Source organism: Rhea americana, unplaced genomic scaffold, assembly GCF_003343005.1.
Source record: "Rhea americana isolate MKP2758 unplaced genomic scaffold, rheAme1 scaffold_5, whole genome shotgun sequence".
Taxonomy (NCBI): Eukaryota; Metazoa; Chordata; class Aves; order Rheiformes; family Rheidae; genus Rhea; species Rhea americana.
In genome coordinates, this window is record NW_028186645.1 from 11396548 (window position 1) to 11419070 (window position 22523).

Sequence of the window (22523 nt, forward strand, 5' to 3'; positions counted from 1 at the left end):
TTCAACTTTAAGATTTATTATAAAGAAAAAGCACTACAGGCAGGGAGTCACTAAGTAAAGTTTCTTACAGCTCTCCACCCACCAGATGGTTATTATTCTTAATAATGCATACAGCGGCAGAAAGCATTTTTCTTTCTCCTCTTACTACTTCTTACAGCATGCAGCCTTTTAGACTTCCATAACAACCTGTCCACTATCACAAATCTGTCACTTTTACATGTCATGTTCTCTCCTCCATCCACCTGTGGTTTGACAGTGCTTTTTAAATAGTACTGAATTAAATAATTCTCAGGGAAGCTGCTGGATTYGGATTTGGTCTTGTGCTGTCTCAAATCCAGAGCTGTATTAAGAGTGTATTGAACATTTTTCTACAGAAAATAAGATGTTTCAAATGAAAGGAAGATATAAACCATAGGAATTGTCATTCATTCTTATTTTTGTTACATGCAGATCTCACTTGGGATCATGACCTTGTTGCACAAGGCACACAAGATGATTAAGTAAACTTGAAAAATATGCTGGCATATCATAAGCAAACTTCCAATATAAAAACTTTATTAGTTGCTGAACTTCCTTGTTATTGGGTAACTATTGCACAGCTCAGCTCTTAGGTAATGACTGTTGCAAAAGAGCATTTGATAGTGGCATTGTACCACATCACCACAAGATTCTGCATAGGATCACCATACATCACCTGCAGCACATGGGATTGTTAACATCCAAGACATACCTGGACACCACAGGGTATTGAGAGATTTCRAAAGAATATCTGATATAACTTATTCCATGCCAGAAAACAACCAAGAAAGGGACAAATGTAATGACATGGGTTTCCACATCATCCAGTTTTACATGCCTTAATTGAGATTAATCACCTCATTCAGTCCAGAGACAGAAGCTTTTGCAAGAATTAAGAGAGATCGCTTAACTGAAGTTATTATTCTCAGCTGCCTGCTGCAAGAACCCATTTGTACTACCAAGGAACCAAGGGAAGCTAGTCTAAGATAAATGCCCACATTTAGATGTTTGGTGCTTGACACCAGCTGTAATGACTTAAAGGCTTGCAAGACAAAAATGCTTATGGCACAGGGGGACAGACTGTACTGAAAAAACAGGGAAAATGACCAGGAATTAAGATGCAAGTTAACATAAATCCATCGGCATCAGCAGAGCTTTGCCAGTTTCAATATACCAAAGAACTACAGTAAAACTGTTTTGCTGCCTTATTCCCTTCCTGTGGCAGCCAGTCTCGCAATAACACTAGATTCAATAATTAAAGACTAACACATAAATGCAACAAACAGTAAAGATATGTTAGTAAAACTGTAGCACCAACATTTCCTTCTTCTGACAGTCTCCCTTTACAAACTAAGCACTAAAGCACAGTGATTTTTATAAAATATGTGTAGATGTTTGTCACTGACYGCAGTGAATGCCTGATTACATTATCACCTCTTTTTAATCCCCCTACTAAAAGTAACTGAATCATGTTTACATGTTTTTAAAAATATATTGAAGCAAGGTTTTAACCAAATAGAATGAATAATTTATCTGCAATATTTTAAAAATACACTGTGCTGCTCTTCCTAAGCTGCAGCTGAGAATTATCAAGATCTCCCATAAGACTACATGAAAAGATGAACAGCAGGCAAACCAAGGCAAGTGCCTCCCCAGCTTTGCCAAGAACTAAGCGCACAGCTCCATCAGCAGGAGGGCTTGCTTTAGTAACAAAATCTGTTTTAGCCTGTATCTGAAAGTTTTTCTAAAGCTGGAGATTGAAGTTTAAAGGCCACTAGAAAAACTGCAGAGRCAGCTCCTATAAGAAAAATGCTATATAGAATTTCCAGAAAGAAAAAGGTAATTATTRCTTTTAACAGCAATAATAATAATAGCAATAGTCCCTATTCTTAATGATTCTTTCCCAAGAGATCTCAGCTTGTTTTAAAAGCTATATAAGCACCAGTACGAGTTCACATAATATTGTGCTCCATCTCAGAGATGGCCGAATTTCAGCTGCACAAAACAATATTAAATTACATGTTAGTATGACAGAAAAAATGCTGTATTAATTTGAAATCACAAGGGAATTCTGGCAAGACATTTGGAGAGAACACCTGGCTAAGAGTCCTGTCTTCCTGGAAAGGTGCCATGGAACATTTAATGATCTGAAATAATCAAGATTTCTGGCTTGTCAAAGAAACGAAAAAGACACCTTTCTCCCCTCCCTCCACRCTGCAAACTGAGGCAGTCCATTCATGATTGAAAGGAAAAAAGCCTCTGCATACTGAAYGGGAATAGCCATTCAGAAGGTAAACAGAAGCACAAGCACTACTTGCACTGCAGACTCGTTTTACCATGAGGAAGATTAGTACCATTTCATGTTACATGTGCATGTAAAGCATGGACTGACACATGCTCACAGCTAATATATGACAGACTGATAGTGTAATGTTAGCCTGGAATTATTTGTCTTAGCACAGTGTTAAAATGATGACAAAGGTGAAGTGTGATAAACTGAACAGTAGGAACATGATAAGTTTCCAAAGGAAATTAGTTTGCTCAAAATATTACTGAAATACAGCCCAACATACATGTATATCTGTCCTACAACAATGCTACTTATTACTTAGTGACAATGAAGGAGGCAGAGCTTTTCACATTTTTACCATTTCAYTAATAGGCACAAGTAGGCAAGGCTTCCATTGTACAAAGCAAGGTRGAATATGGTTAACCTACTCAAATGTTACACACTATCTTCCCACAGTCACATACATTTTTTCTATTCCCTCTGCTCATCTTTTCCATTAACCATCATTCAGTCTTATCTTTGAAATCCACTGATACTCCATGTTGGGTATTTCTTCAATTAAAAACAAAGAGCAAGAAAAACTTGAAACACAGATAAAGTGCTTATGGTCTGGAAGCATCAGCAAAAAAAATTGCAACTGGAAATAAGTAGAATTTTCAAAAGTATTTTAAAACTTCACTTATTTATTTTTAATCAGCTTTATGGTCTTCCCAGACCAGAAACATGAATTTTGAACACTTAGGCTTGAAAGCACTTCATAAATCTCTTTGCCACTTCTGTCTTTGATATAAGTTGAGTTTTGGGCTAAAAAAAAAAAAAAAAAAAAAAAAAAAACAATTGGGAAAAGCACAGAAATGTACTTGGTATCATTTTATATTGTGGCCAGAAGCAAAGGACAATCTAGCACCACCTCAGCATGATTAAAACATGCTTCATTAACTGTATTAAAGAAAAAATAGCTAATGCAAGCAAGAGAGGATTGTCTTTTTCTTCTAGCCTGTTTTGATGGCTCAGCTGGCCTCTGATTATACGAAGATTCAGAAGTCATCTGAACACGTTAGTATTCATCTATTTAATAATAATACAGTGATCAAGTGTCTAAAGCTACCTTAGCCAGTTTAGTGAATGTCTAAGGCAAAATGAGCTAAATTAACAATGGAGACACAATGGCTCTTATTATGGCAAGGGTATTACAGTAATTGCTCTTAACAGTAATCTCCTGCCAAATTGATGCCCATAGATATTATATAATTGTTTAACACTGTACATTGGCGGCATTTCTGTCATTCTCAGAAGACTTGCCAGCGAATGAATGGACTGTAGAGACTTAATTGCCCATTAATGTTCATAAAATCACCTGTGCAGGTGGAGTAGCAGTAGCCCAGACAGTGCACTAGGAGGAGAATTTAGATCCCCTGCTGCAAGAAAGCAAGCAGTACATTTACAATCAACATTCAGAATCCTATCAAGGAACAACAGCCACAAGTTGTAGCTTGGGAGGTTCATAGTAGAGATAAGAAAAAGCTTCTTGACTAGGAGGRAAGCACAGAATTGCAAGAGGTAACACAGAGAGATGGTAGAATCTCAGTTACATCTAGACAGATGCAGTCAACCTAGTCTAACAGCACCAACAGTCCTACTCCAAGTGGGAGGCTGCAGGGGCCCTTAGAAGCCTATTCCAACCAACTTTTCTGTGATTCTATGATCTTAGGTATCGGCACCAATGAAGCTAAGAACCAGCCACAACAGGAAGTATCATGATATGGCAATAAGGCTATTTGCCTGCACAGATTCCAGGTAAAGACCTATACCACAAGCCACAAGGCCCTGCACTCTGTTYTGCTGACTAAGTATAATTTTAACTGGCTGGTGAGATCAAGACAAAAAGGTTTTATCACGGCCAATCCAAACTTACAGAGAATCCTAAAAAAAGGAGCCTACAGTGGCATTTTTGGAAAGGGTGGGGCATTGCTCTGGACTCCAATACTTCTGACACAGCTTTTAAGTCTTTTCTTCTCATCCCAGTAGCAGCCTCAAGTGAAAGTAGAACACTGATGAGAAAAATAAATGGCTATCACTATGTCTACAGTGAAAGGTCTTTGTATCAGGCTAGCTCTTGGACACAGAATACAGAAGAGTTAAGGCTGGAAGGGACCTAGTCCAATTCCCCTGCTCAGACAGGGTCACCTAAAGCAGGTTGCCCAGGACCATGTTCAGACGCCTTTTGAACATCTCGGGAGACTCCACAGTCTCTGGGCAACCTGTTCCAGTGTGCAAAAAATCAYGAATCTCTGTAGAATATGCTCTATAGCCCAGAAATGCAAGGGCCAAAATGCTATGAACCCTGGCTTCTTATGATTTCCTGGAAGGAAAAAAAAATTTTTTTTTAAATCCTTCAGCCCATGTATGCCAAGTTAGAGGTACGCTAGTGACCAATACATTATGTGAAAATGGAARAGAAGGCTTGCTTCCATATGAAGCATTTCTTTCTTCCTCAAAATGAACAGTGCAGGGTAATCAGAGATAAGGTGCCATTAATAGTGGTGAAATATTTACATGCTGAGGCACTTGGAATAGTTCATTCTCTCCTTCTTTCCCTTTTCTCCAGCGTGTCTGATTTTTCCAAACTTCCTACCTTCCTCCTTGTTTCTTTTGTTTCATCATCTCTCCAAACACTAGCTTTTCATTTTCCCAGGTCATCCTTCCCAGGGCTACTGTCACTCAGAATGTTGTCATTAGACAAAGCCTTGACCCCAAACTTCAAACAAATCAATGTTTACGCAGGTCTTCATATGTTTTACAACCTGTAAAGATCACTCCGCATAACTTCTTACAGCCTTAAGACAGCTTCCAAGAGCTATATTCAAACATATTCTTTAACAAGATACTGTCTTGTTTTGAAGTTAAGACTTCAGAAGTGAGGATAAGTGCACAACACTCCTTGGTGAACTGTCTAAAGGTTATCTTCTGGCTCGATTATTGCAACTTATTCTGCAATTAAATTTGTCTAGTTTGTTGTGTCATTGCAAACAAGACTGAAAATTCCTATAAGAGCGTATCTTTTTTTTTTCAGATAGTTACCTGCATACACTGATTAAGTCAGCTCAGACTCTTCTTCAACATAAATAGAGAATATCAATGTATTCAAACTCATTTCCAACTAAGGATCACTTTTATGCCCTCCTTTGAACTTTCTCCACTGTTGCCATGTCATTTTTGGAGTAGAAATGCCAAAACAGGATGTAGGATTATAGCAATCTTACTAGTGTTGTATTTAGAGGCAAGACCACTTCTGTATATTTACCTGCTATTGATCTTTTCAGGGTTCAAGCCTTCATATCAGATATTTTTTGCACATCATTTTACTAAAAGCTGATATTGAGATGATTATTCATATTAATTATCCRAATTACTGCTTTTCAGGAGTTTATTGGAAAGCTTTTTTAGGCAGAGCTAACATTCTCCTCTGTGTACTAAGTTGTACTTATCTATATAGAATGTTTAACTGATGATTTATCTAGGTAACTCAGATTACTGTGTAATAATGTGGCAGAGTCTGCCCTCTTCATTATTAAATAATCCACTAATCACTATTATTTGATAGTATTTTAAATAACATTTCAGAATACTGCTAAAATGTTGAATATAATAAAAGCAATTAGATTCCTGAGAGAGACCTTGTTAGAAATAGACTTACTGATCCTGTCCCAATAACTACTGTCTTGAGATCTGACAGGATGCCAGATTTGATCCATCTAGTATATAACCTGTAAGTTCAAAGGTTTTTTTTTAGATTAAGATGCTAGAGTACTAAGTCAAATGCCTTTAAGAAATTCAGGTATACAACTTTCATTCTGTGTCTTTACCTGCCCAGTCTGCAGTCTTGTTAGAGAATGACAGTTATGTTTGACAGGACCTGTTTTCATAAAACTATCTTGACTGACAATAATATGCTCTTTGTCTCTAATTTTTTATCAATGGCATCCAAATGAACTGTTCAGCTCTGTTGTCAGAACTTTCAYGAAAGTAACTGTTCTCTTGAGTTTGGGATCTTCTCTTACAATACTTTTAAATATGGGATTATGATGACAATCCTGTACTGCTATAGAACTTTTCCAGTCTCCAAAGCTCTTGAACATTGAATTAGTTGTTCAGAGAACTTAATGTTAGACCTCTTAGGATTTCTGGGTATCAGTTAACCAGAGCTGCTGCTCAGAAAAATATTTACTCTTTCTTAATAGATGTTCCCTACATCTCCTTTTACCATAGTAAATAAGCTTATACTATGCGKATCATTAAAGGAGGGTTAAAAAGAGAAAAACAGCTGCTTGAACACTTCTGTTCTGCGTCATTATTTATAATTTTACTTCCCATTCGGCAATGGATAAATCAATTGACCCAATTTAAAAAAAACAATTTAATCGGGGGGATGTGGAGAGCAAGCTAACAGATTGCCAAGAAAAAGTAGGATTGAAAGTTGCATGCCCTTTATTCCTATACCTTGCTTTAACAGAGACAAAGTACAAATTAGATGCTTAAATTTACCTATGTCTTTCATCTAAAAACATAGAAAAATGATGCAAAAAGATTCTTGTCTAAGTAGCTCTGTGCATCGAAGAAGGCAAGCTTCATTGAAGAAAACACTAACTGAAACAACAAGGACAAAAAGAGACCTATTTCTTCAATGTTTTTCACTCCACTCATCCTTTGAATGTTGAGAATTATCTTCATTATCTTTGGATAAGGTATAGGCTAATACAGAAGCCCAAAAGTTGTTTGATTACTTTAAATATAAAAATAGAATTGATGCCTGTGAGAAACAAAGCCAAAGCATCTAAAAAGTTTATCTTAAATGATGGAAGATACAATGCCTCCTTGATCCACTCCCCAGCTCCTGGATTTTGGAATGGCATAGAGTGAGTTAAAAAAAAGAAAAACAATGCAACTGAAACCTTTTCCCAACAAACTGAAAAAGTTGATTTTGAACACTAGTTCATTATGAAACATCAACATCAAAAAACAAAAGTGCCAGAGTGGGACAGACAGAGAGATGTCCTGATTCTATATCTTGATTAGATTCTTGCCTAAGGGTTGGTGGATTTCTACTACAACTCTTCACACAAGGAAAGTTTCTCCATTCTGTTTCCCTGAGGAGTGGGAAGGGATGGTGTAGAGGCATCCATACCTCTCTCATTATGTTCTGTGCTGTTATGTTTAGTTATGCATATGCCAGGGACATGAAGCATATGGCCTGGAGGCTGACAATGTCCCACCTAGCAGATGTCTTCAATATATTCTCCCATAAAAAGTCTTTTTAGGGGGGCTGGTTAATTGCTTTTTCAGATCATTATTTGTAATTGGTTGATAGAAAGTTATTCACTAACTAAAATCCCACTAAGTTAATGCAGCTTTTAGTGAGCAGGAGCAAAGAAATGGAAGACTACTATTCTCCCAAATTAAGCACGCACCTAGCAGTTAGATTACATAGAGGTAGATTCGTTACTATATGTTACATGAAATCATGAATCTTCCAAAAGTCATTATATTGCTTTAGATTTTTGGACTAAGCAGTGAGAGACACAGGAAATAAAGACAGTCTTTTGAGAGGCAAGCACTCTCAATGTGTGACATTACTCCATGCCTCCAAAGATAGATACACCAGGTAGCACACTTTTGCAAGCCTGGCATGCCAACAGGAAAGAGGAAAGCACTTACATTTTACAGAAAAACAGCAGAGCAGGCAAATTAAGTATTTAAGGTGAATAATAACCTTGTGAGCTGCCTGGGAATCCACTGCAAATTAATCTTGCATTCTGGCATTGTAAGGATTCACCAGATAGTTCAAATGGTGAACAATATTTAGTCCAGTAGGCTGTTTTACAACTCCTTTACCTGAATCATTTTCTGGCCAATTATTTCCACACTTGATATTTGGGCATTTAACACTTCCTTCTTTAAGAGGCTACAAGTGTTTGGAAAAATCCATCAAAATGAAGGACAGAATCCTGCTAGAAATTATTCTTTTTTGTCCAGTAGAGGACAGATCAACAGATAGCAGAATAATGCTGGATGGTGTAAGACAATGCTGTGGTACAACATTGATGCTCTGTGTTAAGCCACAAGACAAAACAAACAACGGTGAGAGCATCGAAGCTAACAAGATTCTAGTCAGTGAGCTCTAAGGCAGGAGAAGGAAACATGAAAAAATAAGATTTTGTTTCTATTTGTAATTGCATTTCTTGTTAAATCTGGACACTTCTACTACCAAGTATCAGGATCAGTTTTAGTTCTGATCTAGAATTCAACATATGCATCACCCAAAACTTGTGTCCTCACTTAAAATCAGAGGGAAATGCCTAGTACATTTTTGATCCTTCATGAAAATACTACACAGAGCAAGACTAAGCATAACTCAAAGGAAACACCTTTTAAATGCATCTAGTTTGAAAATGAATTATTTCACTTTAGTATGTTTTTCAAACCAGAGGGGACCCTTTCCATTCTCTTGTTAATCTGAAAATTACAAGGTGTCCCAGATTGAATGACTGTCTGAGATGCTAAGATCTTAAACTCAAGAGAACTTATTGATTTCCCTCTTATCAAGACAGCCAGACACTCTGACCGAGAAGGAAATGTGAAGACTAGACTTTGCCAAACCAGCACAGGGTATTTTTCATTGCCCTGTTAAACCCAATATGCTTATAAACTGGCTGCTTGTTGATTTGACTCTCTTGCCATCAAAGTTAAAGCAACTTGCCAACTTGGCACTCTTTTTCCTTCTCTAAGCTCATACAATGTTTACTATTTACAGTTCTCTGGAACCTATCTCCATTCTCTGATTGTTCTTAAAGATAATCATTAATAGTTGACAACTGCTTTGTCTAGTTTTCTGAGTAAACTAGAGTTAAAGTAAATTTTATCAGTTCCTGTCATCTTTCCTTTTCAAAAAGACATTCAAGTATCTGGTCACAATTAACTTTTTGTGGATGGCAGCAGGTAGAAAACAGGACAGACACTGAAGCCTGAAAGACATTAAATATTTAAGCCTTCTGCATAGTCCACTATTCGCTTTCCTGTTGCTGGTGTTATTCTCTGATATAAACCTATTCTAAAAAATCAGTAATGTATTTCACACATTAAATTGAAAGACACTATGGGTGATAAATCATCATTAAACTAAGGACAAATTTAGAGGAGCAGAAAAGCTTAAAAGCAATGAAGGCAAGTGGGTCAGACAGAGAAGCTACTCATGATATTCTGATGCTTCCTTCAGTTGTAACATATAATTTTACTCTCAACGGGCTACTGAAGATTCAAACAATGCTGAGACTAATATGGTCAGAAGACTAAATTTAATCCCAGAGTTGATTAGGGGTTTTCCTATTCCTAATAGATCTACTGCCCCTCCCCACAAAAGAGAGGGCTTTTTGAACTATCCCAATAAAATAATGTTTTCAATCAAAATTAAGGAAAATTTAGATTTTTTCCTCCAATAATTCCCGAAGTCATGCTCAGCATATCCCCTTGTATCTGTGACACAGAATAAATCATGTTTTAAGAACAGTAATTCCCCAGTTTTTTCACAACCTCATTATAAATACCCCAGTGGACAAAGATTCCACGCTCTTCTTCAGGATATTATTCCATACTCTAATGAATTTCACTACCCATTTGAGATTCAACACTATGGAGCATAAAATTTGAACAGATCAAAGGAAACTGTATCTAACTCTACAGGCAAATTACACTCAATTTTAATGCATTTTTCTATATCCTTCTGAGAAGTCAATCACTTGATTTAGCTCTGACTTTTGCTGCTGGATTACCATTTAGCTATAACGCAGTATAAAAGTTTAATAAGCATATAGAAAAGTTTCAAATTATTAACAGAACTTTTTATTTCCTTCAATTGCTGCTTAATTCTTAGAACATTTTGTATTGGCCCTGATTCAGTAAAGTACTTGAGTATGTTTTTGTTTAACTGCACTGTCGTCCAGTAAGTAAATAGTGCCTTGTTTTCTACGCAGATCAATAAACAAGTTTATTTTGTCTAAGGGACATTTTTTCCTACCTCAGTTTAGTACGAGTCACACCTGTCAAAACCCTTGAAATATCTCCAAATGACTACAATAAGAGCAGACAGCTTGGGCAGCTGATGTAAATTTTACATAATCACTTATTTAAGTTTAGAACTATACATATATCTACTCATTGCTGTCTAGATAAATCTTTACTGTCTTCCAGCCCACAAGTGCTCTGTGTCTGAGCACAATCATAGAACAGCTCTTGTGTTTTCTAACTGCTCAACTGTTCATTTTAGCAAATTCATGATAACATCCATAGCGTGACAACGGCAGTGCAGAGTGATTGCATACCAACACTTCAGGAAGGTTTAGCAATGTGACACATTCTCAGAATTCAGATCTCATTTTAATATTCCTACCCACGCTCAAGGCATGAAGTTTCTCTATCAGATAAAGCCAAGAACAAAAAGAAAAAAGAGCTCCTACAATGACCAGGATTACTGAAGAAAAACAGTAGGAAAAATAGTTTTCTTGATGTAACTATCGAAAGAAAAGTCATAATTGACATTTTTAAATTATATTAAAAATGTATGATCATTGGTTTGTGGGTGGGGAGCTTGACTCAAAGAGAAGAAAAAGGAGTGAAAGAAAATGTAATCAAGTACTGTTCATCCTTAGGCTTGCTAAAGAGAGAGACATGCATGCTTAGTGGCAAGCTTAAAAATGTGTAAATTGAACCGAGACAACTGCACAGAGACAGGCTATTTTATTTAAGGCACCAAACATTGATATACAAAATCCCTCACTACAAAAGCTAGGAGAACAATTCACAGTGAATAATTTAGTCTCCAAATGTAGCTCTTTCACTATTCAAACTGTCCACAAAGACCATGCCATTTTTCACAGATGTTTGCTATTAGTAATTCTCCAGACCAATTTCTTTCTAATCCATGTCAGTTCTCACATACTAAAGATTCAGAGTTCACAATGACAGTACTGCAACATGTCAAGCAATTTAGATATTGTTTCTGCTGCTTAACTAGATAAGCTAACTTTATGCAGAACTACAAACTTGTGAAAGTAACTTTGTCTTAATCATTGCAGGAACTACAGGCCTGAGATTATCTCCCAAAAGCTTAGTATAAAAATTGTATTCCCATAAAAAAATATATATATAAGCCAAAGAATTTTACTGAAATGTTTCACAGTTGTTAGGGTTTTTTTTTTAACTTATTTCTCCAACTGCCCTTTAAAGCACAGGAAGAAAAACAAGACAGAGATAGAAAAATTTAGTAGATGTTCCCAGAGATGGTTAAAATTAGTCCTTTTTGTCTTATCTGTCCCTTTCCTCCACCCTTTGAAATTCACTTTCTTATTTGATGAGATAGCAGAGCTGAATTCAAACCAGTAGCCTCTAATTAAAAGGTACTATACCCCATTACTAAACCTCCAAGGCAGATGCTTTCATTGGTACAGTGCTAATTGTCACAGTGCTTGCAAATTTGATGCTTTGCATCAGGAAATACATCTCATTTTTAGCTCAGATTTTTAGCAGTCCTAACAGATATCAGCAGAAAGGTCTGTCATTTGTAATTCACATAAATAATATTCCATTTGGCAAAGTCAGGTTTCTTATTTCCTTTTCTGGTTAAAATACAAATAGAAGCACATCTGCCTTGACGAAAGAAGTTATACCACCTGCTTTATTAGTGCTATAAAGAAAGTTTAATGTATGAGATCTTTTATAACAATGCTTTCTTGAGATTATTCAAGGATCACAAGTCTCTTCCCATTATATTCATCTTAACCTACTAAAATATTCCCACTTTACAGATGGAAAGAYTGACATCACTGTGACCTGTGACATTTGCAAATTAGATATGCTACAGTCAGACAGCTATACTCATGTTCAAAACTGAAGATACTCAGCATCTCTGAATGACATTTTTTTTTGTACCTATTTATTGGCTATATTAAAGAATTGTTGGAGCTCAGTTTTGAAATTTTTTTCCTACATGAATAACTCACGAATATAACAGGAACATGTGTAGGCAAATTTCTTATTCTAATTACCACATTTGCAAGTCCTGGATTAAACATCCATTGATAATTTCTCCCCTCAATATACAGTGGAAGAATAAACAGTTAATGTTGCCATTTGCTGTAAGTAAATGGAATAAAAGCACTAGGTTTATGACATCGTAAATGTGGACTAGATAACACAGTGCTCCTGTTATGCATACGGTGCTGTCCTTGCTTTCCTAAACTACTGGTAAGTGGTATTCTCATTCTACTCATCAAGAAGACTTTAGAAAGAAATGGGTATTCATTCAGYAGTTTAATCAGTGTTTGATTACAAAGCTAATAGTATTTTTGGTCTGTAAAGTAGACAGAGGAAGAGTAGATTCTGATCTTTTGAGTTTATCCATTACTCATAATACTGGCTTGGCATATAGCTATTACACATAAAGGTTACCTAGTTAGACCACAGACAAAAGCCACTTTCAGTTTCTAAGTATCAAGTCAAGGTTCAGCTCAGTAACATTATAATGAGTTAAAAAACAAATCCTGAAGCAGAGTTCTTTCTCCACAAGCTTTGTGGCAATTTAAGAAATTAAGAAATTTTAAGAAAGATGAAAAAATAATATAAAATGCTGTATGCATTCGTCCACATACTTGCGCAATAACATGTATATGAAGGAAGTCTCCACAAAACTGTATTGTTTTGTTGTCTTGTTCCCTCCCTTTGTTTGAAGAACCCAACTCTTGCAGCCTATATAAGTAAAGAATAATATATACTTACACATGCTAATCAATTTATGTTATATCATTCATCCAGCATCTTACTGCTACAAGAAGTTCTGAAAGAATTTTTCCTTTCCCCATGAAACACTGCATGATTGACTATCCTAATTATAGAAGGATTTAAAAAGAAAAAAATCTCCAAAACATTTAGTGATCTTTGAGAGAAAAGGTATTAAATCTGAAAATAAATAATAGCAATCTCAGTAATACAAAATTTTGCTCCCAGTACGACRTAAGTGAAAATCAGGCACTGCTGCCTACATGGGTAGATAAATGTGGTAGCAGTTCCTTCAARGATACGAACTGAGTTCATACTTAAGCCGCATAAAAAAAGAAAATAGATAAGCACTCAGACAGCTTGCTTAGTTTTCTGTGTAAAAAGGAGTAGTATATACAGACATTTCAATGTAGACAACTTTATAAAGAAAATAACTAATACATTTCCTTTTGGAAATTTGGGTTAGATATTGATCCATTTCTTCCTTACAATATGCTGCCTCAATKTAGCCACTAATAAACCTCTAGGAACAGAAATACAACTGATATAAAAAGAAACCTAATCATTACAAAATTGAAATTGGACCAAATTTGTGACATGAAGCTTAAGCTAAATCTTCAGCAATCAAGARAGACAAGTTTTAAATTAGACAAGAAGTCTAAGAGACATTTAGTCTGAGTTGTATTACACAGGCATAATACATAAAAATTCCACATTCATTCAGTATTTTCAGTCCAAAATCAGAAAAGCTGATTTTTACAAATATTTTGCTTCCAGAAATAGGATTCTCAGAATTAAGTGGAAGCAATTCCCAGGAAAAAAAGTCAATCTCAATCAGATTAAAAAAAAAAAAAAATCAGTATACAGAACGTGTAAAACCACAAAAGCATGAACTGTTGCCCATGTCTGATACAAGTACTACCCATTTCCAGAAGACTGAGGCAAGAGAAAGATTCAGTCATGTTTAGGGATTCAGAGATTTCCAGAACTCACCCATATTTGTCTTCATTCTGAAGAAAACTGCTGTTATTTTAAAACTTGGTGTGGCAGATTCATAATGATGCTATACCTTATTTACTGTATTCAAGAAATTAATTCTGCTTTGCATCTGCTTTATCTGTGCTGTTTTACTTACAGATTTACATAGCATTATTAAAATATCTAAATATTGTTCTAGTAGTAGGATCTTGTTCAGTAACAGAAGGAAGCATTACTAATGCYATTTCATAGTTAGACAACTAGTCTTGAGGGATTAAGGCCAAACTTATCAAAAAGTGGACTCTGAACTAGAAACAAATTTTGCCCTTTATTTTTAGGGACAGTAAGTATCAGTACCCCTTACTGAAGTTTACAGAATTCAGTCTTTACCAGTAGTAGTGTTCAAGATGTTTTAAGGCATACTCAAAACAAGTATCACTTGATGAGCATATCAGACAATGAAAACTCTGGCTCCCCTCAAAAATCCTGAGTTTTCAGAACTTTGAGAGGTTTAACTAAAGAACCTGTCCACGCTCTCTCTCTATAAATTCCCCACTTCCATTAACTATTTGAATTCGATTTATACTTGAATGCTTGTAAAGCCATCACCAAAACATTCTCACAGAGCCCATACGGTTTTCCAGCCACAGTTCAAAAATAATGCTGCAGCACCATCTAGTGGGTGAAGACTGCTTTTAACTAGTGCATAGGGGGCAAATTCTGAATATATTCCTAACAAACAGGTTATGTAGTAGCCCCCGGGATGAGGAAAGAGCCTACGTTAAAGCGTAATACAACAGAAAGCACCTTTATACTGCTTTATGGTATCTTACTTTCGCAACAATTATAATCTTTGAGATATTTGGAATTGCATATTGAAATAGTGTTTAAAAGAATTTAAATGTTTAGAACACAAACCACTGATGAAAAATGCCCAATTAMTAGTCTTAAAGATTGACATATGTGGCAAAGCCCTCCTCATAGGGAAAGCTCCTCTTAAAGCAAAGTTGCAAAGCTCCTCCTGCACAAACAAATTAATAGCTCTATCTCTATTCACTTTATAGTTTAGTCCACTAAAATTCATAAAGTAGATACTGAGTTCCACCAAAACTGCCTTGTGTACTGTGGGTTATTGAACAGCTTAACAGACAGGAATTGAGATCAAAACAGAAGCAAACTGATCACACTAATGCAATTGTCCTGAGGGAATGTCATCTTGTCAGAAGACTCAAACCAAGCATTTAAAATTCAAAGTAGTGATACTTTCCAGACATAATTTATACCACTTCTATTTGCTTAGAGAGAAAACAGAGAAAAATCTAAGACTACTTGCATTAAACAAAACCATAGTCTGTAGCTCTTCCACCTGTGAGAATCATCTGTATCTCTCGCGCAAGCTGATGGACACTTCCCATGCTTTAGGGAGACAAGCTCAAACTCCTGGAGCAAGAGAGGAATAAATCATCTCAAATCATCTGAGCGATACTTTAAGCCCAGTGCCATAAACTTAAAGCTATTGTGATGCCTGCACCTCCTTTAACAAGGCCCCTTAATTTTTGGACAAGATACAGGGCAATAAGAAAAATTTCTAACTTGTTTCTCCTCCACTGTCTCTTACAGATTCAGCACCTAACTCCGTACTTTGCAATAGACAGATGTGAGCTACTTGAAAGTCAAAAGCTATGTATACTTTTTAGAAAGACCTTACCATAGATCAGGCTTATTAGGTTGAATACAGAACTATCATAGTACAGCTAGGTAGGTTCTGGATCTCAGCTGGCTCAAATCTGTATCTTAGGAAGGACTGTGTATATTTAAATGATAAATTCCTTCTTAGAATGTGTTGAATATACAATGTGAGTTGGATTCACCAGAGCAGTTCAATAGCATCTTAGTCAGAAGTAATGCAATTATCAGAAACTAGGTCCCATTAAAACAGACCAGCAACATATTAACATTTTCACTCACTTGGTTGGTATAGAACACAATTGTTATTCTTCAGTAGGCAAAAGCATCTGTGTATTATTTACCTTATTTGTATACCAGCTGAACTTCTTTAAATGAAAAAGAAATGAACCACCTTTCTCTATATTATCCCAGAGATACTGATTTCTTTCCTGAGGTATAAAAGGAATTTGTAAGTTTTCCTTATTAGGTAGGGTGGCAGAAAGGGCACTGAGTCTTAATAAGCTTACACATACTTCAGAATGATCTCTTTTGTGCCTGTAAATTTTTTGGTAAGCAGATGTAGGAAGAAAACACAAGCATAGGAACTATGAGCTTACTCAGGCAACCGGCAATTGCAAGAACTGTTACTGATGAYTTAGAGGAAGATAAACTCCACTTCTTCCAAATAAACATGCTCTGCCAGTTATGGTTCTCTACACCTTTTACAAGTATGTGCAGAATATCATTTCCCAGTATTAATAATCCTGTACTTTCTATTGCCTTCACTAACAAAAAAGTAGACATCATCAGAAACACAAGCCAGGGAATTTGGCTCAAGCCTTTTTCATCAGAAGTTCTGTTCCAGGAGTCTAGCTCATTTCTGAATAATCAGAACATGAAATCAGGAATGTAAAGATATTAACTGTATATCAAAAATGTCCAGTTGCTGGAGGCCTGTTACATTAGTATTCTATTTTTTTTGTTTGTTTGTTTAAGTTTCTAACCACAGAGGCTGTAGAGAAAAGCTTGAAAACACATTACAAACCATTCTACAGAGTGAAAAAGCAAATAGAAGTGGTATAAGTTATGTCCAGAAAGTATCACTACTTTGAATCTGCTGTCACGCATTTTTTGCAGCTAGTCTCAGCAAAAGCAGATTTGAGCACTGCATACAGGATCTGAAAAAAACCCTATGCCCCATGAATGCAAAAGCACACATATCTAGCTTTGGTAAACATTTAAATTAAATTAAATTAAATTAATTAAAACATTAAAACATTATCTATGGCAGTAACCTAAAATAGAGGCTTTGCATCTGTAGTACAGTTCACAGCACGGATTAGTGCCTATTAACTACACTTCACTACAGAAACACTCTTTCAGCTTCAGCTATCCAGGAAGTGGTTATAATGCTGATCCTAGTTTCTACTTGCAGAGTAATGGAAGTTTTACTTAGGAATAGGACTATCAGACTCAAGAAATTTGCTGGTTCAAAGTCAATATTACAAAGACTAGTGTTTACTGAGTAAGACAAGWATTGCAGCTCTGACCACAAGTTAATAGAGATTACTGAGGGCTTTCACCTTCATGTTTATGGCACCCTTTCCAAGGATTTTATACTCCAGCTGTGACTACTTTCAGCCTCCCCATTCCCCCACCCCCAAGAAGGTCTCCTAGCAGTTCAATAAGATATTTAGCAATCTTATTTCTTCCTTTTAAGGGCAGCACAGAATTAGTGTAGTGTATGAAAAATATTCACTCAAAAAGCTAATGCATTTCACTGGGGAAGCCATTCCTGTACCCAAAGACAAACTTTGCTTTTACTTGAAACACATCAATCTACAAAATTCAAGGAAACTGTATGGTAGGAACAAATATATAAAATCAATAGAATTATCAGATCCAAAATTCCTTTCAAATAATGTACATATTTCCCTTCTTCCACTGCCATGATTAATTTCCATGCCATCCTAAAAACTCATGAGTGAAGTTCCACTCAGTCAACAACAGAAAGCTCACCTTATGACCAACTAATGATAAAGGACTTAGCATTAAGAATGTAATTCATCAGCAGGCTTTTTACTTCCTGACTTGACACTGATCACATGTGCGATACTACTTCAAGAACCAGAAATATAGGTACTATTTATTGTGGAGACCACATACAGGTCTTCAAGTTCAATAGCTGCTAGCAGACCTGTTCTTTACAACCTTCTTCATATTTTGCAACATTGTTGATGCTTGTGTCCCTACCTTCTCCTAAAGTTCATTATATTCTTTTCATAACATGATGAACAGAATTGTAAAAAATGTGGGCATAGCAGCAGCATAACAATCTCTGCTTTTCTATTCTGTTATTTGCCTAGTAATTCCTAAAGTTCCATCTGACTTCTTGAGTACTGCTGAACATTGAACTGACATATTCAGAAAACTACCCATGATAACACCAAGACTTTGTAGGGGTTTAGCAACAAGCACACGGGGCTTTTAAAAATTTTCTCCTCAGTCTGTGAGAGGATAAAAAAAGGTGGGAGAGAGAAAAGTCAAGAAGAGTTATGAAGGAAAATATAATAGCAACAGTAATAGTGAGACAGGAAAACCGAGGCTAGAAACTTCTGAACAATTAAATTGAGAGTAAAACAGGAGTGAGAGTGCAGAAGAGTGCTTGTGGAACAAAATATTTAGAAAAGATTCCCATTGCTTCAGAGCGCATTATTGCATTGCTGCTATTAAGAATAACCAGTATAAATAAGATTTTCAGATAATCCCTATGCCATCTTTCACTCCCTTTGTCTTTCTCTTTCTTTTGAAAAGACTAATACACATCTTATTTCTGAAGGGTTGCCACTGTTACACTGTTTTAACTCATTCAGTAACAGACCGTTGGCTATTTAAGGAAAACAGTATCTGGGAACTACCAATCATGTGATAGCTCAGAAGAAACAGATTTATTATCTCTTGATCCATATGTCATTATCCACCTATACTATATAAACATCTGAAGGCTCCATATGAACAGCTCCCTACTACACAAGTGGCTACTAAAATACAGCAAATGTCAAGTTTCCAGACCAGGAGCTTATATATGCTAGATAGGACAATGAGCAACACGGAGAGCTACTCATTCTTAAAGAAAGTGGATGCTGGTTAGGAAGACGGGAAAAGAATTAAAATCAGAAGATCAATACCTCACACAAGAGGTGTGAGCAAAGAGTCTGCAGTCACATGTCTACAACCATGCTCCATGACACAAGTATGTGGCACACCTGATGTCAAATGACTGAAAGCTAAAGCTATAAAAATTAAATCCTCTCCATCTTCCCCTAAACCACCAGAAATTTGCATATGAAAACTTCTGGGCAGTTTCTCTCATAACACCTGTTTACATTCCAGGTTGTTCTAGCTCCTTCAATCATTCCTGGACCACATTCTTCTCAAACACTCTTTTGCTCTTGTTTTCCTTGCTCTTTCCTTTATTCATTTCCCTGTTCAATTACTTTTCTTCCTCGTTTCTCTTCCATCCTTGAGCCTTCTACTTCTCTCCTGTAAGATTTCTTGAGAAGGTAAGGAGTATGCTACGGAAAGACAATTTCACATATGAGCAAAACTGAATTTCACATTCAATTCTTCAGTGAGAATGAAGTCACTTAACCAGGTACTAGACACTATAAATTCATGAATGTTATAAATTCTGTATAAACCCAACTATAGTTCACTCATGCTATATGGTACAGTGCTTTAAATTGCATGCAAGACCCTCTCACTTCACAATTTACAGTTGTAAAACTAAGGGCTACAGATAAACCACATATAAGAGTAGCTAAACCATTAGGGAAAACAGTCTTTTCACTGAAGCAAATGTATTTAAAATAAATAGGTTGATACACTGTTCTATTGTTCTTTTGCTAGACATTTGATCACTAAACCACTTCTCCAAAGACAACAGTCCTGCTTTCCTTCAAATCTCCTGTTTGATCAGAAATGCCTGTTAATTGCTTTTATTAAACTGAACATTGATTTTCACAGCCCAAATGTGATATTAAAAAAGCACATGTTCTGCCAGTGCTAATTATACTTCCCTGCTCCCAAATCATGTCTGAATACTGTAAATAGGCCAGCTTGTGCCAGCTTGTTAGTGGATCAAGGGTATCAGAGTACTGACATGAAAGCAAGCCAATGACAGGAGAAACTCCACAGGAATGTGATATCATCATTTGGTGGCAGGGTATGACTTATGCAGGCCTTACTGGAAGCAATGAAACAGAACTGCAATATTGGCTGCATATTACCAGCAACCAACGATTTTAATCTTGCTTTCTTCAATAGTTGCTTTCTTGCTTGCTTCAATTTTACCCCAAAACCTCTTACTTATTTTACCTCAAAGCCTCTTTTAGTCCCTTTGAGTTTTTCTCACTTTAAAGTAATTCAGGTTACTGTAGAAATTAAATTAAAATAGACACTACGACATCCATAAATGCAAGTAAAGTACTGTTTATACTACATTTTTAGGTTGCAAATAGCATTAAATAAGACTAATGTCTTTATAATAGATATGTCACTGCAGCAAGCTATTTTCCTTGAAATTGTTCCTTTCCTAAAGTGTTTACACAGCAACTCACGAGACAACTCTCAGAAAACAATGTCAAACACCTACCTAATTTCACCTAAAATATTTAAATTCACACATTTGTACAAAAGTAGAGAAAAGGAACAGACTATTTCTCCTGATTTCCAGTTAGATTTTAACCATGAGACTATGCTTTTTCTAAAAAAATATATATATTCCTTGTTTTGTCCAGCTGCTTAAATATAGGTGSTAGAATGGAATTCTACCGTTTTTAACCAGCTTATCTCCAGGGATTAAGCTTTTGTTAAATATTGTGTTTTCCCCAGATTTGTATATAGATTGACCTGATGTCACTACGCTTTACCTCAACAGAGTTGGCTGGTGTTTGTTATGCTGTAATACACTGCAAGTTCATTTGTGTTTTGCTATTCATTGTTACCTAACAACAAGATCTCTAGCACAGGGTCAAGGGGATAACGTTACTTTTAACTCAAGCACACCAACTGCCCTTGCCAAAAGATTTCCACACCTCAGCTCTTAGCACAATTCAGAGACTTAAGAGATTTATATCAGCAAGTAACTCATGTCCCTGGGACCCTAACATTACAAGTCTGGCAAGCATGTAATACTCAGGTTTCATTCTTTCATATAGGAAATCTCACTGAAGATAACTGGAGTGCTTCCCTAGAGAAGAAAAAACAGTAAAAAGGCAAGTGATAGCAGTAACTCAATAGTAGAAGTAAAACCAGAACACAAAAAGCCTCCCATGATTCAGGGAGTTTAAATGAACAAAAGTATTTTTTCCTGTATATCACTGTAAAGGCATGTGGAATGTAAGAGCAGCTCATTCATTATTTGTTAAGGACTATTCAATGTAATAGAAATAAGCAAAACAGAAAGCAATAAAATAAACACACAGACACACAAATATTAAGAAGCAGGAAGTAAAGGAGACAATAACCAAAATCAGAACTCTTCAGTCACTGATTGATAAGTTATTAAAGGAACTACTCAGGCAGTCTTGAAGAGGATCAACCCGAACTTTGCAGCTGTAGTGGAGAGGGAAGGGAGTAAACAAGATTATCATGATATAGTATGGGATATTTGAGGGGGACTGTGGGAGTATGCGAGAGTTATGAAATACCAGAAGAAACTTGCAGGATTATGTAAAAATTATGTGATGGTCAGGGAAAGATAAAGGCAAGGAAAGGGAGGGATGAGTATGGATAGGGGAGGAACAAGTATGGGACATTTGTCTGACAGCCCTGCACTTGATCATCACAGTCTATCTTGCTATTAAATCCTTTTCTTGACTTTTTCCTTTTTAATCTCACTCTATCCTATAAAAGTGCTACAAGGGCCAACTGCAAGCAACTGGAGAAGACACCAGACTGTGGGTCACAGCACCTGTAGATCTAGTCACCAGAAATGGAGAGATAGGAGTGCAAGAGAGATCTGGCTGCCAGCAACTGCATAAGAAACTATGGACCAGAGGGCTCAAACCTAGGTGTCAGCAACTGGAGGGACAGGGGATGTGCTGCAAGGTTTAAGCACCAGCAACTGGAGGGAAAGGGGATGTGCTGCAAGGTTTAAGTGCCAGCAACAGGAGGATGTGCTGTGGCTCACATGACTAGAAGGTTTAGATGTCAGCAACTTGAGAATGAAGTGCAAGAGAGGTCTGGGTACCAATAACTGGAGACCATGTGTCACAAGTCCCATAGACTATGGGTCACAAGTCCCATAGATCTAAGTGGSAGCAGTACCATATTATATTTTCTTAAGGAATTTTGTACACGTGTGGGCATGTGCACATATATGCATATGTGTAATTTTCCAGCAAAATTCAAATTAGACCAGTAGGAGTACCACCTACTTCTAGAAAGATTGCAGGTATGAGCAAGGAACCAGGTAAAGGATACAGGGTTCACAAACTGATATCGGATCATCAGCCCCTACTAATATTTGAATGCATAAACATGGGGTACTTGTGAGAAAAGTGCATGAGTGCACTCACAGTGAGTACAGCACATACCAAATTAACCTAGACTAATTCAGTCCACAATAATTTCAGATTTCCAATTTGGAAGGCAATTAACAAGTTCAAAAAAAACCAACTTTCCCCCAGTATATTTTTCCCTTCTACCTCCCTTTCTCTTAACTCTGCTTGTAGCTTTA